This window comes from Nylanderia fulva, unplaced genomic scaffold (assembly GCF_048542155.1).
Source record: "Nylanderia fulva isolate GAGA-0341 unplaced genomic scaffold, ASM4854215v1 Scaffold31, whole genome shotgun sequence".
Lineage (NCBI taxonomy): Eukaryota > Metazoa > Arthropoda > Insecta > Hymenoptera > Formicidae > Nylanderia > Nylanderia fulva.
Window position 1 is genome coordinate 895,471 of NW_028190379.1, and position 16,617 is coordinate 912,087.

The 16,617-nt window shown below is 24.1% G+C and overlaps 1 protein-coding gene and 3 long non-coding RNA genes across 7 annotated transcripts in view; 3 read left to right on the plus strand and 1 right to left on the minus strand.

The window, feature by feature from the left end:
• The window catches only part of Pde9 (phosphodiesterase 9), a 268,013-nt gene that overhangs the window by 215,425 nt on the left and 35,971 nt on the right, over positions 1–16,617 (minus strand). The window lies entirely within an intron of this gene.
• Positions 5,493–7,534, plus strand: LOC114928941 (uncharacterized). Its single transcript, XR_003819179.2, has 2 exons — positions 5,493–5,629; positions 6,494–7,534. It is a non-coding gene; the product is annotated as an uncharacterized LOC114928941 (long non-coding RNA).
• LOC146722471 (uncharacterized) lies at positions 8,024–9,901 on the plus strand. Its single transcript, XR_014925164.1, has 2 exons — positions 8,024–8,141; positions 8,774–9,901. It is a non-coding gene; the product is annotated as an uncharacterized LOC146722471 (long non-coding RNA).
• On the plus strand, positions 10,823–15,575 carry LOC114928940 (uncharacterized). 2 transcript variants are annotated; one of them, XR_003819178.2, is made up of 5 exons: positions 10,823–10,947; positions 11,784–11,998; positions 13,336–13,456; positions 14,305–14,544; positions 14,858–15,575. It is a non-coding gene; the product is annotated as an uncharacterized LOC114928940 (long non-coding RNA). The 2 variants fall into 2 exon arrangements; XR_003819177.2 differs by having other exon boundaries at positions 10,824–10,947; positions 14,302–14,544.

A 16,617-nucleotide genomic window follows, 5' to 3' on the forward strand; every position in this document is an offset into this window, starting at 1 on the left:
CACAGATTCGAAAAATATTCTGTTTATAATATTAAAAAATTATGCGGCAAATAGAAAAAATGTATCTATGTTTGTTATGATAAACATCTTTAAGCGGTTAAGTTTAATGTTTTCCACATTTGCTATTTATTTGCCTATAGAATGTAAAATCTATCCATAAGCGAACAGCAGCTAATAGCAGTAACAACCGAGAAGAGATAATAACAGTGACAACAGTTATTTAATACAAAAAGAACTAAAAGCAAGAAGCGAGTTCTATAAAAAAAGTAAGAAATAGTTAAATATAATATTAATTTAAATATATATATATATATATATATATATATACATATATATATATATATATATAGAATTTAATATATATGTTTCGTTAATTAATTACACTCATGAATAACTTATAATTTTTTACAGATTTTTTTATTTAAAGTTTTTTTTCCTTACAGTTGAAATTTATTAAAGTTTGATTTTTTTCTTAATTTAATTGTAATTTACGATATATTTTATCAATAAATTTTTATTGATTAAATAAGTAAAAAAGATATTGTATCATACATACATACAATATATATATATATATATATATATATATATATTGTATGTATGTATGATACAATATCTTTTTTACTTATTTAATCAATAAAAATTTATTGATAAAATATATCGTAAATTACAATTAAATTAAGAAAAAAATCAAACTTTAATAAATTTCAACTGTAAGGAAAAAAAACTTTATATATATATATATATATATATATATATATATATTGTATGTATGTATGATACAATATCTTTTTTACTTATTTAATCAATAAAAATTTATTGATAAAATATATCGTAAATTACAATTAAATTAAGAAAAAAATCAAACTTTAATAAATTTCAACTGTAAGGAAAAAAAACTTTAAATAAAAAAATCTGTAAAAAATTATAAGTTATTCATGAGTGTAATTAATTAACGAAACATATATATTAAATTCTTTTTATCTTTGGATTCTAATTGTCAGTCATAAATTCTGTATATATTATAAGTACATTATTAGATCGCTGCTCATTAGAATTTTTCTTACTTTCATGTTTTTGATATTTTTTACTGTTTCACTCTTACTGTAAGATGTTTGCATTTACTATCAATCTCTTATCAAGAAGAACGTCACATTTAATTCCGTTCAATTAGATATAATTGCCCTTATATCACATTTCACTATATAACTCTTATATGTTCTGGTATAATACATAGAAGTCTGTGATTTCTCATGTCTCGAAAAACAATCATGTACGTAATATATTTCAAGTCATATAAAATGTTCGTGAATATGGTATCTCACCTTCGATAAAATAGTTTATCAATAAAGAACAGAATGTTAATTATGACAACAATTTGTGACCACAGTAATTCTAATTATAGATAAAATTACAAAAGTAAATTAAAAAAATTAATAATCACTAAACTTTATTAAAAAAAAAAATTTTTTTATTATATAAATCAAAATTACTTGTTTGAAAAAATTACCTTTATTTCCAGCTGCAAAAATAGCAGATTATAGAAAATAATCAAGAAACCAAGTGGTGTAAATTCAAACCGAAAAGACAGAAAACCATACAAACAGAGACTATGAGTGGAAAACAGAATGATCAGAAGAACCCGTCAATGAATGGAAACCAGAAGAATACCGGAAACCCAACATACCAAGAATTTCCATGCTCAAGATGTGGCAGACGTTTTTCCAGTCGGTCTAATTACATGAATCATGTCCTTAATAGGCATACAAATATATGCTCAATATGTGACAGACATTTTTCCAATTGGAGTGATTTATTAGATCATTACCGTGACCATCATGTACGTAACTAATCTTTGATTTATTCAAATTTATTGAAATATCGACCGAACTAAATAAGCAAGGAACATCTCGCATCTACTATATCAATCCTGATGACCGATAGCGGCTTATTTAATTTTTTCTCGTACTTTTTCCTTTTTTGGTTTGTAATGTCCAATATTAATTTTATAACATAACGACAACGCATTCAGTTGAACGCTAGCTTAAAACTTCAATCCATGATGTATACGCGACACATTTAATACACAGAAAGAATTTTGTCTTAAAATTTATCCTGAAATTCATGGCAAATTAGGGACAATAACAAAAAGCAAGAATTTCATAAACGTTTCTTTGATTAAAATTTTTATCATAATAACAAATATTAATATCTTCTACATTAACATATAGAAGTGTTTGATCAATTTTGCTAAAATATATAATATATATACTAAAATTTTAAACATTTTTAAATAACTTCAAAATTATATTACATATTTATAATTCTAAATGTATTATATGAAATAGATACCAAAAAAGTGATAAGGATACTAAATATTTTATAGAAATTTTACAATGCAGCATATTTTCAATCAAATTTAACCATTCATGATAATTTTAACATGCTGCATGGTAATTTTTGACTTAATACCGAACACTATATAATATGTAATGAATTTTATGGTAAAATATAACGAAAAATTCTCTCCGCGTATGAATTATCATATGTATATGAATACATATTATGTACATTAAAAGCAAATTTTAGTAAATTATTATTTTCTCTATGCCTTTACTCCCCTCCACACTATTGTTACATCCGTAAATCTCGAAAATCTCCCGAACGAATAAAATATTGCAACTGTAGAATTCGAGAATAAAGTATCTAGTATTAAACTATTAAAAAAAAGTTGTGAAAACCTGTCAGAACAAATCAATATCAATCAAAAATAAAATAGTTATGCTTTAACATAGGTATCGAAATTTTATGATTTCTATAATTCTAAAAATATTCCGTTTATTATATAACAAGGTTATGCGGCAAACCGAAAAAATGCCTGCGTGTGCTATGATAAACATCTTTAAGCGCATTAGTTCAATATTTTTCACATTTGCTATATATTCGCCTGTACAATCTACTCATATAAACGAACAGCAGTTAGTAGCAGTAACAACTGAAGAAAGATAATACCAGTGCTAGCAATTATTTAATACAAAAGGAACTAAAAGCAAGAGGCGCGTTCTATAAGAAAAAGTAAGAAAAAGTTAAATATAATATTAATTTATATATATATATATATATATATATATATATACATGATACAATATCTTCTTTACTTATTTAATCAACAAAAATTAACTGCTAAAATATATCGTTAATTAAAATTAAATTAATTAAAAAATTGAGTTTTAATAAATTTCAACTGTAGAGACAAAAAACATTAAATACAAACATCTGTAAAAAAACATAAGTTGTTCATGAGTGTATTTAATTAACAAAACATTTATTTAAATTTTATTATCTCTCGATTTTAATTGTCCGTCACATAAACTTCTGTATGTTACAAGTAAATTATTAGACCGCTAGTCATTAGTATATTTCTTATTTTCATATGTATTTGATATTTTTTACTGCTTTACTAAATGTTAATTATGACAGCAGATTGTGATCAAAATAATTCCAATTACAAATAAAATTCAACAAGAAAATAATAATCACTCAACTTTACAAAAACAATTTAAATATATATATATCAAAATTACTGGTTTAGACTTACTGTTTCACATTTACTGTAAGAAATGTATTTAGTGTATCAAGTAGTGTATCAAGAAAAACGGTATATCTAATTTCGTTCAATTACATATAGTTGCCCTTGCATCACATTTCACCATATAACCCTTATATATTCAGATATACTAAATAGAAATTCGTGAATTCTCATGTCTCAAAACACAATCGTATACGTAATTCATTTTAAACCATATGGAATTTTTGTAAATATTATGTTACCTCACCTTTAATCAATTAAATTATCAATATAAAAAACAGAAAAATAATTATGACAACAGTTTGTGATGACAATTATTCCAATTACAAAGAAAATTATAATACAATAATAAATTTAAAAAAAATAATCACTACACTTTATAAAACAAATTTTTAAATATACGAAGTCAAAATTACTTGTTCAAAAAAATTATCTTTATTTCTAGCTGCACAAATAACAGATTGTGACAAAAAATCAACAAAACAAGTGGTGTAAATTCAAACCGAAAAGACAGAAAACCATACAGGCAGAGACTATGAGTGGAAGACAAAGTGGTCAGGAAAAAATCTCGTCAAATAATGAAAGCAAAACCAAAATCGAAAACGCATATGAATGCAGATATTGTTATCAAACGTTTCAGACTCACGATGAGTTTCTGAACCATATATGTGTCCCGCTCGTCCTGGTCGTAATGAAAAATGATTGATTTATTATTCATTAATTACAAATCGTATTAAATAAGCAATAAACATCTAGCATCTACTAGGTCGCAGTCGTGATGACTGACAGCGACTTATTTAATTTTATTCTCGTACTCTTTTTTTCCTTTTTTGGTTTGTAAAGTCCGACATTAATTTTTTAATATAATGACCACGCGTCCAGTTGTACGATAGCTGCTAACTTCGAGTCATATTGTATACGCGACATAATTAATACACAGAAAAAATTTTTGTCTTAAAATTTATCCTGAAATTCATGGCAATTATTGTACAATAACATATTGCAAAAATTTTATAAACGTTTTTCTGATTAATATATTTATCATAATAACAAATATTAATATCTTCTATAATAAGATATAATAAATGCTTGATCAATTTTGCTAAAATATACAGTAAAATTTCAAGAACATTTAAATATATCGAAAATTGTATTATAAATTTATAATTCGAAGTGTTTTAAGTAGAATAATTACCAAAAGAATTATAACGATAGAAAATATTTTATATAAATTTGACATAGCATCATAATATATTCAATCCACCCATTTAAACAATCATAATAATTTTAACCTGATAATTTTTGACTTAATGTCGAACACTATAAAATATGTAATGAATTTTATGGTAAAATATAACGAAATATTCTCCCATGTATAAATCATCATATGTATATGATTACGTATGTGTACATTAAAGATAAGTTGGATTTAATTATTATTTTCTCTATGCCTTCACTACTCTTCTTGTACTATTGTTACATCCGTATATTTCAGAAATTACCCTACCGAATAGAATGTAGTATTCCAAATGTAGAATTCAAGTATAAAGTGGTATTGAAACTAGTAAAAAATGATGCGTGAAACTATGAAAAATAACAATATCAATCAAAAATCAAATATAATCATTTGCTTTCAGCGCTTGTTCATTATATGTTATCATTGAATGCAACAACATACAAATTAAATTATAAAGTATTTCAAAATTTTTTCTTATATATTATTTTTTGGCGCTTAAATGTTCTGCCTTAATTTAGATATTAAAATTTAACGATTTCGCGGATTCTATAAATATTCTGTTTATTATATATGACAAGGTTATGAGACAAATCGAAGAAATATTTGTGTGTGTTATAAATATCTCTGATCGCTTTAGTTCAATATTTTCAACACTTGCTATTTATGTGCCTGTTCAGTGTCAAATCTATCCATAAGCGAACAGCAGTTAGTGAAAGTAACAACTGAGAAGAAGACATAACAGTGACAACAGCTTTTTATTATAAAAAAAAACTAGAAGTAAGAGGCGAGTTCAAAAAGAAAAAGTAAGCAACAATTAAATATAATATTTATATATATACATATAATACAATATTTCTTTTACTCATTTAAACAACAAAAATTAATTAATAATATTTCGTGAGTTTAATTTAAATTAATAAAAAAATTTATTTTTAACAAATTTCTACTGTAAAGAAGAAAAAGCTTTAAAAAAAAAATATTTATATAAAAATGTAAGTTGTCCATTAATGTAATTAAATAACAAAATATTTATTTAAATTTAACATATTTTTATTTTTAAATTTTAATTGTCATCGTATAAACTTTTGTATATTATACAAGTACATTATTAGACCGCTAAAACTGCGACATTAAAAAGAATGAGCAAAAACAGGCATATTAAATTGAATTAAATAAACTAGACGTATGTACTACGTCATTAGTATATTTAAGTCATTAGTATATTTCTTATTTTCATGAATTTGATATTTTTTATTGTATCACTTTTACTGTAAGATGTGTATTTACTATCAATGTCTTATAAAAAAAACACCATATATAATTATTCCAATCATATATGTCTGTTCTTCCATCACATTTCACCCTTATATGATCTGATATAATACAAAATCTGTGAATAAATTGTCTCAAAAGACAATTGTGTACTTAATTCATTTCAAGTCATATGCAATTTTCGTGAATATAATATATCACCTTCGATAAACTAAATTATCAATCAAAAACAGAAAGTTAATTATGACAGCAATTTGTGACGACAATAATACCAATTACAAATAACACTAGACGAGTAAATTTAAAATAAAATAATAATCACTAAATTTTATTTAAAAAATTTTTAAATATGTAAATCAAAATTATTTGTTTACAAAAATTACCTTTATTTCCAGCAGCACAAATAACAGATTGTGGCAAATAATCAAGAAACCTAGTGGTGTAAATTCAAACCGAAAAAACAAAAATCATACAAGCAGAGACTGAGTGGAAGACAGAGTGATCAGAAGAAAAACCCGTCAATGGATAAAAAACAGGATTCCAAATACGCACCACCCGTTAAAAATATATGCGCAATATGTAATATAGAGTTTTCATCTCACAATGAGATACTAGATCATATGCTTAATGTTCATATGCGTAAATAATATTTTTACGTAAATAATATTTTTATGATATATTAATGTAATAATATATTTACGTAAATAATATTTTTATTATATAGTAATTAAAAATCGTATCAAATAAGCAATGAACATCTCCCATGAAACTAAATCAATCATGATGACCGACAGCGACTTATTTAATTTTATTCTCGCACTCTTTTCTACCCTCTTTCGGTTTCTAAAGTCCGATATTAATTATTTAATATACTGACAATGCGTCCAGTTGTACGATAGCTATTAACTTCGATCCATATTGTATAAGCGACACAATTAATACACAGCAAAAACTTTGTTTTAAAATTTATACTATAATTCATCATAAGATAATAACATATTGCAAGAATTTTATAAACGTTTCTCCGGTTAATATTTTTATCATAATAACAAATATTAATATCTTTTACAATAAGATATAATAATTGTTTGATCAATTTTACTAAAATATATAGTAAAATTTCAAAAACATTTAAATATGTCGAAAATTGTATTATAAATTTATAATTCAAAGTGTTTTAAATGGAATACATACCAAAAAAGGTTATAACAAAAAATATTTTATAGAAATTTGACATAGCAGCATAATATTTGTAATCCAACTTAATCATTCATGTAAATTTTAACATACAGCATGGTAATTTTCGACATAATACCAAATACGATCAAATATATAATGAATTTTATGGTAAAATACGAAAAATTCTCTCCGTATATAAATCATCATATGTAGGTATATGATTACGTATGTGTACATTAAAGATAAGTTTGATTTAATTATTATTTTCTCTATGCCTTCACTACTCTCCTTGCACTATTGTTACATCCGTATATTTCAGAAATTACCCACCCGAATAAGATCTTGCAAATGTAAAATTCGAAGATAAAGAAGTATTATACTAGTAAAAAATGTTGTGTGAAACTGTGAGAAATAACAATATCATTCAAAAATCAAATAGTTATTTGCTTTTCTGACTTGTTCATTAATATTTTATTACAAATAAAAACCGCTACAGCCTCAAGATTATTTTATATAATATTTAAAACATATTCTTCCACATATATTATTCTTTGTCGCTTAAATGTGCAGCTTTAATTTGATATCGAAATTTAACGATTTCGCGGATTCTAAAAATATTCTTTTTATTATATAAGACAAGGTTATGAGACAAATCGAAGAAATATCTGTGGGTGTTATTATAAACTTTAAGCGTTTGAGTTCAATGTTTTCTACATTTGCTATATATTTGCTCGTACAGTGTAAAATCTATCCATAAGCAAACAGCAGCTAGTAGCAGTAACAACTGAGAAGAGATAATATCAGTGACAGCAATTATATAATACAAAAAGAACTAAAAGCAAAAGACGAGTTCTAAAAGAAAAAGTAAGAAAAAGTTAAATATAATATTAATTTATATGTATACATATAATACAATCTTTTTCACTTATTTAATCAACAAAAATTAATTGATAAAATATATTGTTAATTAAAATTAAATTACTAAAAAAATCGAGTTTTAATCAATTTCAACTGTAAAGACAAAAAACTTTAAATAAAAGAATTTGTAAAATAACATAAATTGTTCATAAGTGTAATTAATTAACAAAACATTTATTTAAATTTTATTTATCTTTGGATTTTAATTGTCAGTCACATGAACTTCTATATATTACAAGTACATTATATAGTCATTAGTATATTCCTTATATTTATATGTATTTGATATGTTTTACTGTTTTCGTGAATTCTCAGGTCTCAAAACACAATCGTGAACGTAATTCATTTCAAACCATATGAAATTTTCGTGAATATGTTACCTCACCTTCGATCAATTAAATTACCAATAAAAAACAGAAAGATAATTATGACAACAGTTTGTGATGACAATTATTCCAATTACAAATAAAATTACAAGAGTAAACTAAAATAAAATAATCACTACTAATTTTTATATAAAAAAATTTTTAATATATAAAACAAAATTACCTGTTTAAAAATATTATCTTTATTTCCAGCTGCACAAATAACAGATTGTGGCAAATAATCAACAAACCAAGTAGTTTAAATTCAAACCAAAAATACAGAAAATCATACAGGCAGAGACTATGAGCGGAAGAAAGAATGGACAGAAAAGGACCTTGTCAGATAATAAAAGCAACCCCAGTCAGATAAAAAAAGAAATTAGAAAAATATATCAATGCCCACATTGTCATGAAACGTTTGACACACAATTGGAGTTAATGTTACATACATGTCCTGCTGTTCGTAATAAATAAGTTTAAATTATTACTCATTAATTGCAAATATAATATTAAATAAGCAACATCTCGCATTTACTAAATCAATCATGATGACCGACAGCGACTTATTTAATTTTACTCTCGCACTCTTTTTTTTTCTTTTTTGGTTTGTGAAGTTACATATTAACTTTTTAACATAATTTCAACGCGTCCAGTACGATAATAACTTCTTATAACTTCGATCCCATAATGTATACGCGACACATTTAATACACAGAAAAAATTTTATCCTAAAATTCATGACAATCATGGAACAATAACAAATTGCAAGAATTTTACAAACGTTTGTCTGATTAATATTTTTATCATAATAATAAATATTAATATCTTATACAATAACATATAAAACATGTTTGACGAATTTCACTAAAATATATAGTAAAATTTTAAACATATTTAAATATCTGCAAAATTACATTATATATTATATTTATAATTCTAATTGTTTTATATGAAATAAATACCAAAAAAATGATAACAATACAAAATATTTTATATAAATTTTGCATGGTAGCAATATTTTCAATGCAATTAAATCATTTATAATAATTTTAACATGCAGCATGGTAATTTTCGACTTAATACAAAACACAATATAATATACCCATAATTCGCGAATCACCTTTCATAGGCATATAGAGCGTGTTAAACTGAATTGATTATAACAATATATACGTATAGTTATAGATTATAGCTACAATTATGTAAATAAATTTAATTAGTTGTCATCAGATTCGATTGCATAAAACATCGATATGCATTTCGAAATTTGCGACTCTTTGAATTATGCATTTTGTACTATTTGAAGTTACTGATGCAATACAATAAATAATATAATAATTATTTATTTTCCCCTTATTTATACTTTAACATTAATAACAAATTTACAACACAAAAAATATTTTATACAATATTAAAAAAAACCTTTTTCCTTTACAGTTTCCTTTTTCCCATATACATATATAGTAAAATTTCAAACATCTTTAAATAGATCCCAATTATCTATTTATAATTCTAAGTGTTTTAAATGGTATAAATACCAAAAAAGTTAGAACAATATAAAATATTTTAAAGAAATTTGACGTAGCAACATAACATTTTCAATCCAATTTAATCATTCATGATAATTTTAATAAGCAACAAGATAATTTTCGACATAATGCCAAACTCGATAAAATATATATAAAATTTTATGATAAAATATAACAAAAAAAATTCTATCCATATGTATGAATTTTATATGTATATAAATGCGAACATGTATATTAAAAACAAGTTTTGATAATTTATTATATTCGCTATGCCTTCTCTCTTCTCCCTACTATTGTTACATCTGTAAATTTAAAAGATCTCACAAACAATAAAATGTAGAATTCGAAAATAAAGAAGTATTAAACTAGCAAAAAATGTTCGGTGAAACTATTAGAAATAACAATATCAAAAAAAAAATCGAACAGTTATTTGCTTTTCGGGCTTGCTCCTTAATATTTTACCATAAATAGAAAATGCTACAGCATCAAAATTACTTTATATAATATTTAAAACATATTCTCCTATATATCATTCTTTGTTTAAATGTTTCGCTTTAATTTAGATATAGAAATTTAACAACGTCACAGATTCGAAAAATATTCCGTTTAATATATGAAAAGATTACGCGGCAAATAAAGAAAATATATCTATGTTTGTAATAATAAACATCTTTAAGCGGTTAAGTTTAATGTTTTCCACATTTGCTATTTATTTGCCTGTAGAGTGTAAAATCTATCCATAAGCGATCTATCTATAAGGAGCTAGTAGCAATAATAACTGAAAAAAGATAATAACAGTGACAACAGTTATTTAATACAAAGGAAACTAAAAGCAAGAAGCGAGTTCTAGAAGAAAAAGTAAGAAAGAGTTAAATATAATATTAATTTATACATATATATATATATATATATATATATATATATATATATATATATACACACACACATACAATACAATATCTTTTTTACTTATTTAATCAACAAAAATTTATTGATAAAATATATCGTAAATTACAATTAAATTAAGAAAAAAATCGAATTTTAATAAATTTCAACTGTAAGGAAAAAAAACTTTAAATAAAAAAATCTGTAAAAAATTATAAGTTATTCATGAGTGTAATTAATTAACGAAACATATATATTAAATTCTTTTTATCTTTAAATTTTAATTGTTAGTCATATAAATTCTGTATATATTATAAGTACATTATTAGATCGCTGCTCATTAGTATTTTTCTTACGTTCATGTTTTTGATATTTTTTACTGTTTCACTTTCACTGTAAAATGTTTGCATTTACTATCAATCTCTTATCAAGAAGAACGCCACATCTAATTCCGTTCAATTAAATATAATTGCCCTTGCATCACATTTCACTTTATAACTCTTATATGTTCTAGTATAATACATAAAAGTCTGTGATTGTTCATGTCTCAAAGAACAATCATGTACGTAATACATTTCAAGTCATATAAAATGTTCGTAAATATGGTATCTCACCTTCGATATAATAAATTATCAATATAGAACAGATTGTTAATTATGACAACAGTTTGTGACCACAATAATTCTAATTATAGATAAAATTACAAAAATAAATTTAAAAAATTAATAATCACTAAACTTTATTTAAAAAAAAATTTTTTAATATATAAATCAAAATTACTTGTTTGAAAAAATTACCTTTATTTCCAGCTGCAAAAATACCAGATTATAGAAAATAATCAAGAAACCAAGTGGTGTAAATTCAAACCGAAAAGACAGAAAACCATACAAACAGAGACTATGAGTGAAAGACAGAATGGTCAGAAGAACCCGTCAATGAATGGAAACCAGAAGAATACCGGAAACCCAACATCCCAAACATTTCCATGCTCAAGATGTGGCAGACGTTTTTCCAGTTTGTATGAGTACGTATCTCATAACCGTGATACTCATACATATATATGCTCAATATGTAGCAGATGTTTTTTCAATTTGAGTGATTTAATAGCTCATAACCTTCATCATCATGTACGTAACTAATCTTTGATTTATTCAAATTTATTAAAATTTCGACCGTACTAAATAAGCAAGGAACATCTCGCATCTACTAAATCAATCCTGATGACTGACAGCGACTTATTTGATTTTATTCTCGTACTCTTTTTTTCCTTTTTTGGTTTGTAAAGTCCGACACTAATTTTTTAATATAATGACCACGCGTCCAGTTGTACGATAGCTGCTAACTTCGAGTCATATTGTATACGCGACATAATTAATACACAGAAAAAGTTTTTGTCTTAAAATTTATCCTGAAATTCATGGCAATTATTGTACAATAACATATTGCAAAAATTTTATAAACGTTTCTCTGATTAATATATTTATCATAATAACAAATATTAATATCTTCTATAATAAGATATAATAAATGCTTGATCAATTTTGCTAAAATATACAGTAAAATTTCAAGAACATTTAATTATATCGAAAATTGTATTATAAATTTATAATTCGAAGTGTTTTAAGTAGAATAAATATCAAAAAAGTTATAACGATAGAAAATATTTTATATAAATTTGACATAGCATCATAATATTTTCAATCCACCCATTTAAACAACCATAATAATTTTAACATGATAATTTTTGACTTAATGTCGAACACTATAAAATATGTAATGAATTTTATGGTAAAATATAACGAAATATTCTCCCATGTATAAATCATCATATGTATATGATTATGTATGTGTACATTAAAGATAAGTTGGATTTAATTATTATTTTCTCTATGCCTTCACTACTCTCCTTGTACTATTGTTACATCCGTATATTTCAGAAATTACCCTACCGAATAGAATGTAGAATTCCAAATGTAGAATTCAAGTATAAAGTGGTATTAAAACTAGTAAAAAATGTTGCGTGAAACTATGAAAAATAACAATATCAATCAAAAATCAAATATAGTCATTTGCTTTCAGCGCTTGTTCATTATATGTTATCATTGAATGCAACAATATATTGTACAAATTAAATTATAGAGTATTTCAAAATTTTTTCTTATATATTATTTTTTAGCGCTTAAATGTTCTGCCTTAATTTAGATATTAAAATTTAACGATTTCGCGGATTCTATAAACATTCTGTTTATTATATATGACAAGGTTATGAGACAAATCGAAGAAATATTTGTGTGTTTTATAAATATCTCTGATCGCTTTAGTTCAATATTTTCTACACTTGCTATTTATGTGCCTGTTCAGTGTCAAATCTATCCATAAGCGAACAGCAGTTAGTGAAAGTAACAACTGAGAAGAAGACATAACAGTGACGACAGCTTTTTATTATAAAAAGAACTAGAAGAGGCGAGTTCAAAAAGAAAAAGTAAGCAACAATTAAATATAATATTTATATATATACATATAATACAATACTTCTTTTACTTATTTAAACAACAAAAACTAATTAATAATATTTCGTGAGTTAAATTAATAAAAAAATTGATTTTTAACAAATTTCTACTGTAAAGAAAATAAAGCTTTAAAAAAAATATTTATATAAAAATGTAAGTTGTCCATTAATATAATTAAATAACAAAATATTTATTTAAATTTAACATATTTTTATCTTTCAATTTTAATTTGTCATCGTATAAACTTTTGTATATAATACAAGTACATTATAAGACCGCTAAAATTGCGACATTAAAAAGAATGAGCAAAAACAGGCATATTAAATTGAATAGAATAAACTAGACGTTTGTACTACAAGTCATTAGTATATTTCTTATTTTCATATATTTGATATTTTTTATTGTATCACTTTTACTGTAAGATGTGTATTTACTATCAATGTCTTATAAAAAAAAACACCATATATAATTCTTCCAATTATATATGTCTGTTCTTCCATCACATTTCACCCTTATATGGTCTGGTATAATAGAAAATCTGTGAATAAATTATATCTCAAAAGACAATCGTGTACTTAATTCATTTCAAGTCATATGCAATTTTCGTGAATATAATATCTCACCTTCGATAAACTAAATTATCAATCAAGACCAGAAAGTTAATTCTGACAGCAATTTGTGATGACAATAAGTCCAATTACAAATAACATTACACGAGTAAATTTAAAATAAAATAATAATCACTAAATTTTATAAAAAAAATTTTTAAATATGTAAATCAAAATTATTTGTTTACAAAAATTACCTTTATTTCCAGCAGCACAAATAACAGATTGTAGCAAATAATCAAGAAACCTAGTGGTGTAAATTCAAACCGAAAAAACAAAGAATCATACAAGCAAAGACTATGAGTGGAAAACAGAATGATCAGAAGAAAAACCCATGGAATAGAAATAACCCGAAGTATACCGAAACATCCAAAGTACATATATGCTCAAAATGTGGGAGACGTTTTACCAATTTGCAAGAGTACAATCATCATATCCGTCAAACTAAACATGTACGTAGATATTCTTTAATTTATTCAAATTTATTGAAATTTCGACCTAACTGGCAAGTACAGTTTATTAGAAACATTACGTTTCGACCCTTAAGTACGGATCCTTTTCAAGTGTAACCTTCAAGATGTTGATTCGACAGCAGTAAAATTATTCATTAGTAATTTTACGAGTAATAATTTTAGTAAAGGTCGAAACGTAGTATTTCTAATAAATTGTACTGGCCAGTTAAATCGAAATTTCAATAAATTTATCTAGGTTTACTCATCACTGGCGACTTAATTAATTTTATCGTTATTTTAATTTATTATTTAGTAACTACAAATCGTACTAAATAAGCAATGAACATCTCGCATCTTCTAAATCAACCCTGATGACCGATAACGGCTTATTTAATTTTTTCTCGTACTTTTTCCTTATTTGGTTTGTAAAGTCCAATATTAATTTTATAACATAACGACAACGCATTCAGTTGGACGATAGCTTAAAACTTCGATCCATGATGTATACGCGACACATTTAATACACAGAAAGAATTTTGTCTTAAAATTTATCCTGAAATTCATGGCAATCATGAGACAATAACATAAAGCAAGAATTTTATAAACGTTTCTTTGATTAATATTTTTATCATAATAACAAATATTAATATCTTCTACATTAACATATAAAAGTGTTTGATCAATTTTACTAAAATATATATATATATAGTAAAATTTTAAACATTTTTAAATAACTGCAAAATTATATTACATATTTATAATTCTAAATGTTTTATATGAAATAGACACCAAAAAAGTGATAAGGATACAAAATATTTTATAGAAATTTTACAATGCAGCATATTTTCAATAAAATTTAACCATTCATAATAATTTTAACATGCTGCATGGTAATTTTTGACTTAATACCGAACACTATAAAATATGTAATGAATTATATGGTAAAATATAACGAAAAATTCTCTCCGTGTATGAATCATCATATATGTATATGATTATGTATGTGTACATTAAAGATAAGTTAAATTTAATTATTATTTTCTCTATACCTTCACTACTCTCCTTGCACTATTGTTACATCCGTATATTTCAGAAATTACCCTACCGAATAGAATGTAGAATTCCAAATGTAGAATTTAAGTATAAAGTGATATTAAACTAGTAAAAAATGTTGTGTGAAACTATGAGAAATAACAATATCAATCAAAAATCAAATATAATCATTTGCTTTCAGCGCTTGTTTATTATATGTTATCATTGAATGCAACAACATAAAAATTAAATTATAGAGTATTTAAAAGTTTTTTCTTATATATTATTTTTTGACGCTTAAATGTTCTGCTTTAATTTAGATATTAAAATTTAACGATTTCGCGGATTCTATAAATATTCTGTTTATTATATATGACAAGGTTATGAGACAAATCGAAGAAATATTTGTGTGTGTTATAAATATCTCTGATCGCTTTAGTTCAATATTTTCTACACTTGCTATTTATGTGCCTGTTCAGTGTCAAATCTATCCATAAGCGAACAGCAGTTAGTGAAAGTAACAACTGAGAAGAAGACATAACAGTGACGACAGCTTTTTATTATAAAAAGAACTAGAAGTAAGAGGCGAGTTCAAAAAGAAAAAGTAAGCAACAATTAAATATAATATTTATATATATACATATAATACAATACCTCTTTTACTTATTTAATCGACAAAAATTACTGGAACAAATATAACGTTAGTTAAAATTAAATTAATAAAGAAATTTTTAATAAATTTCAATTGTAAAGAAAGAAAAGATTAAAAAACAAAATCTATAAAAAAACATAAGTTGTTCATGAGTGTAATTAAGTAACAAAACATTTATTTAAATTTTTTTTATCTTTGGATTTTAATTGTCATCATATAAACTTCTACATATTACAAGTAAATTATTAGACTGCTATAGTCATTACGTATATTTCTTATTTTCATATGTATTCGATATTTTTTACTGTTTCGATTTTACTGTTTACTGAATGTTAATTATTGCAACAGATTATTATCAAAATAATTCCAATTAAAAATGAAGTAACAAG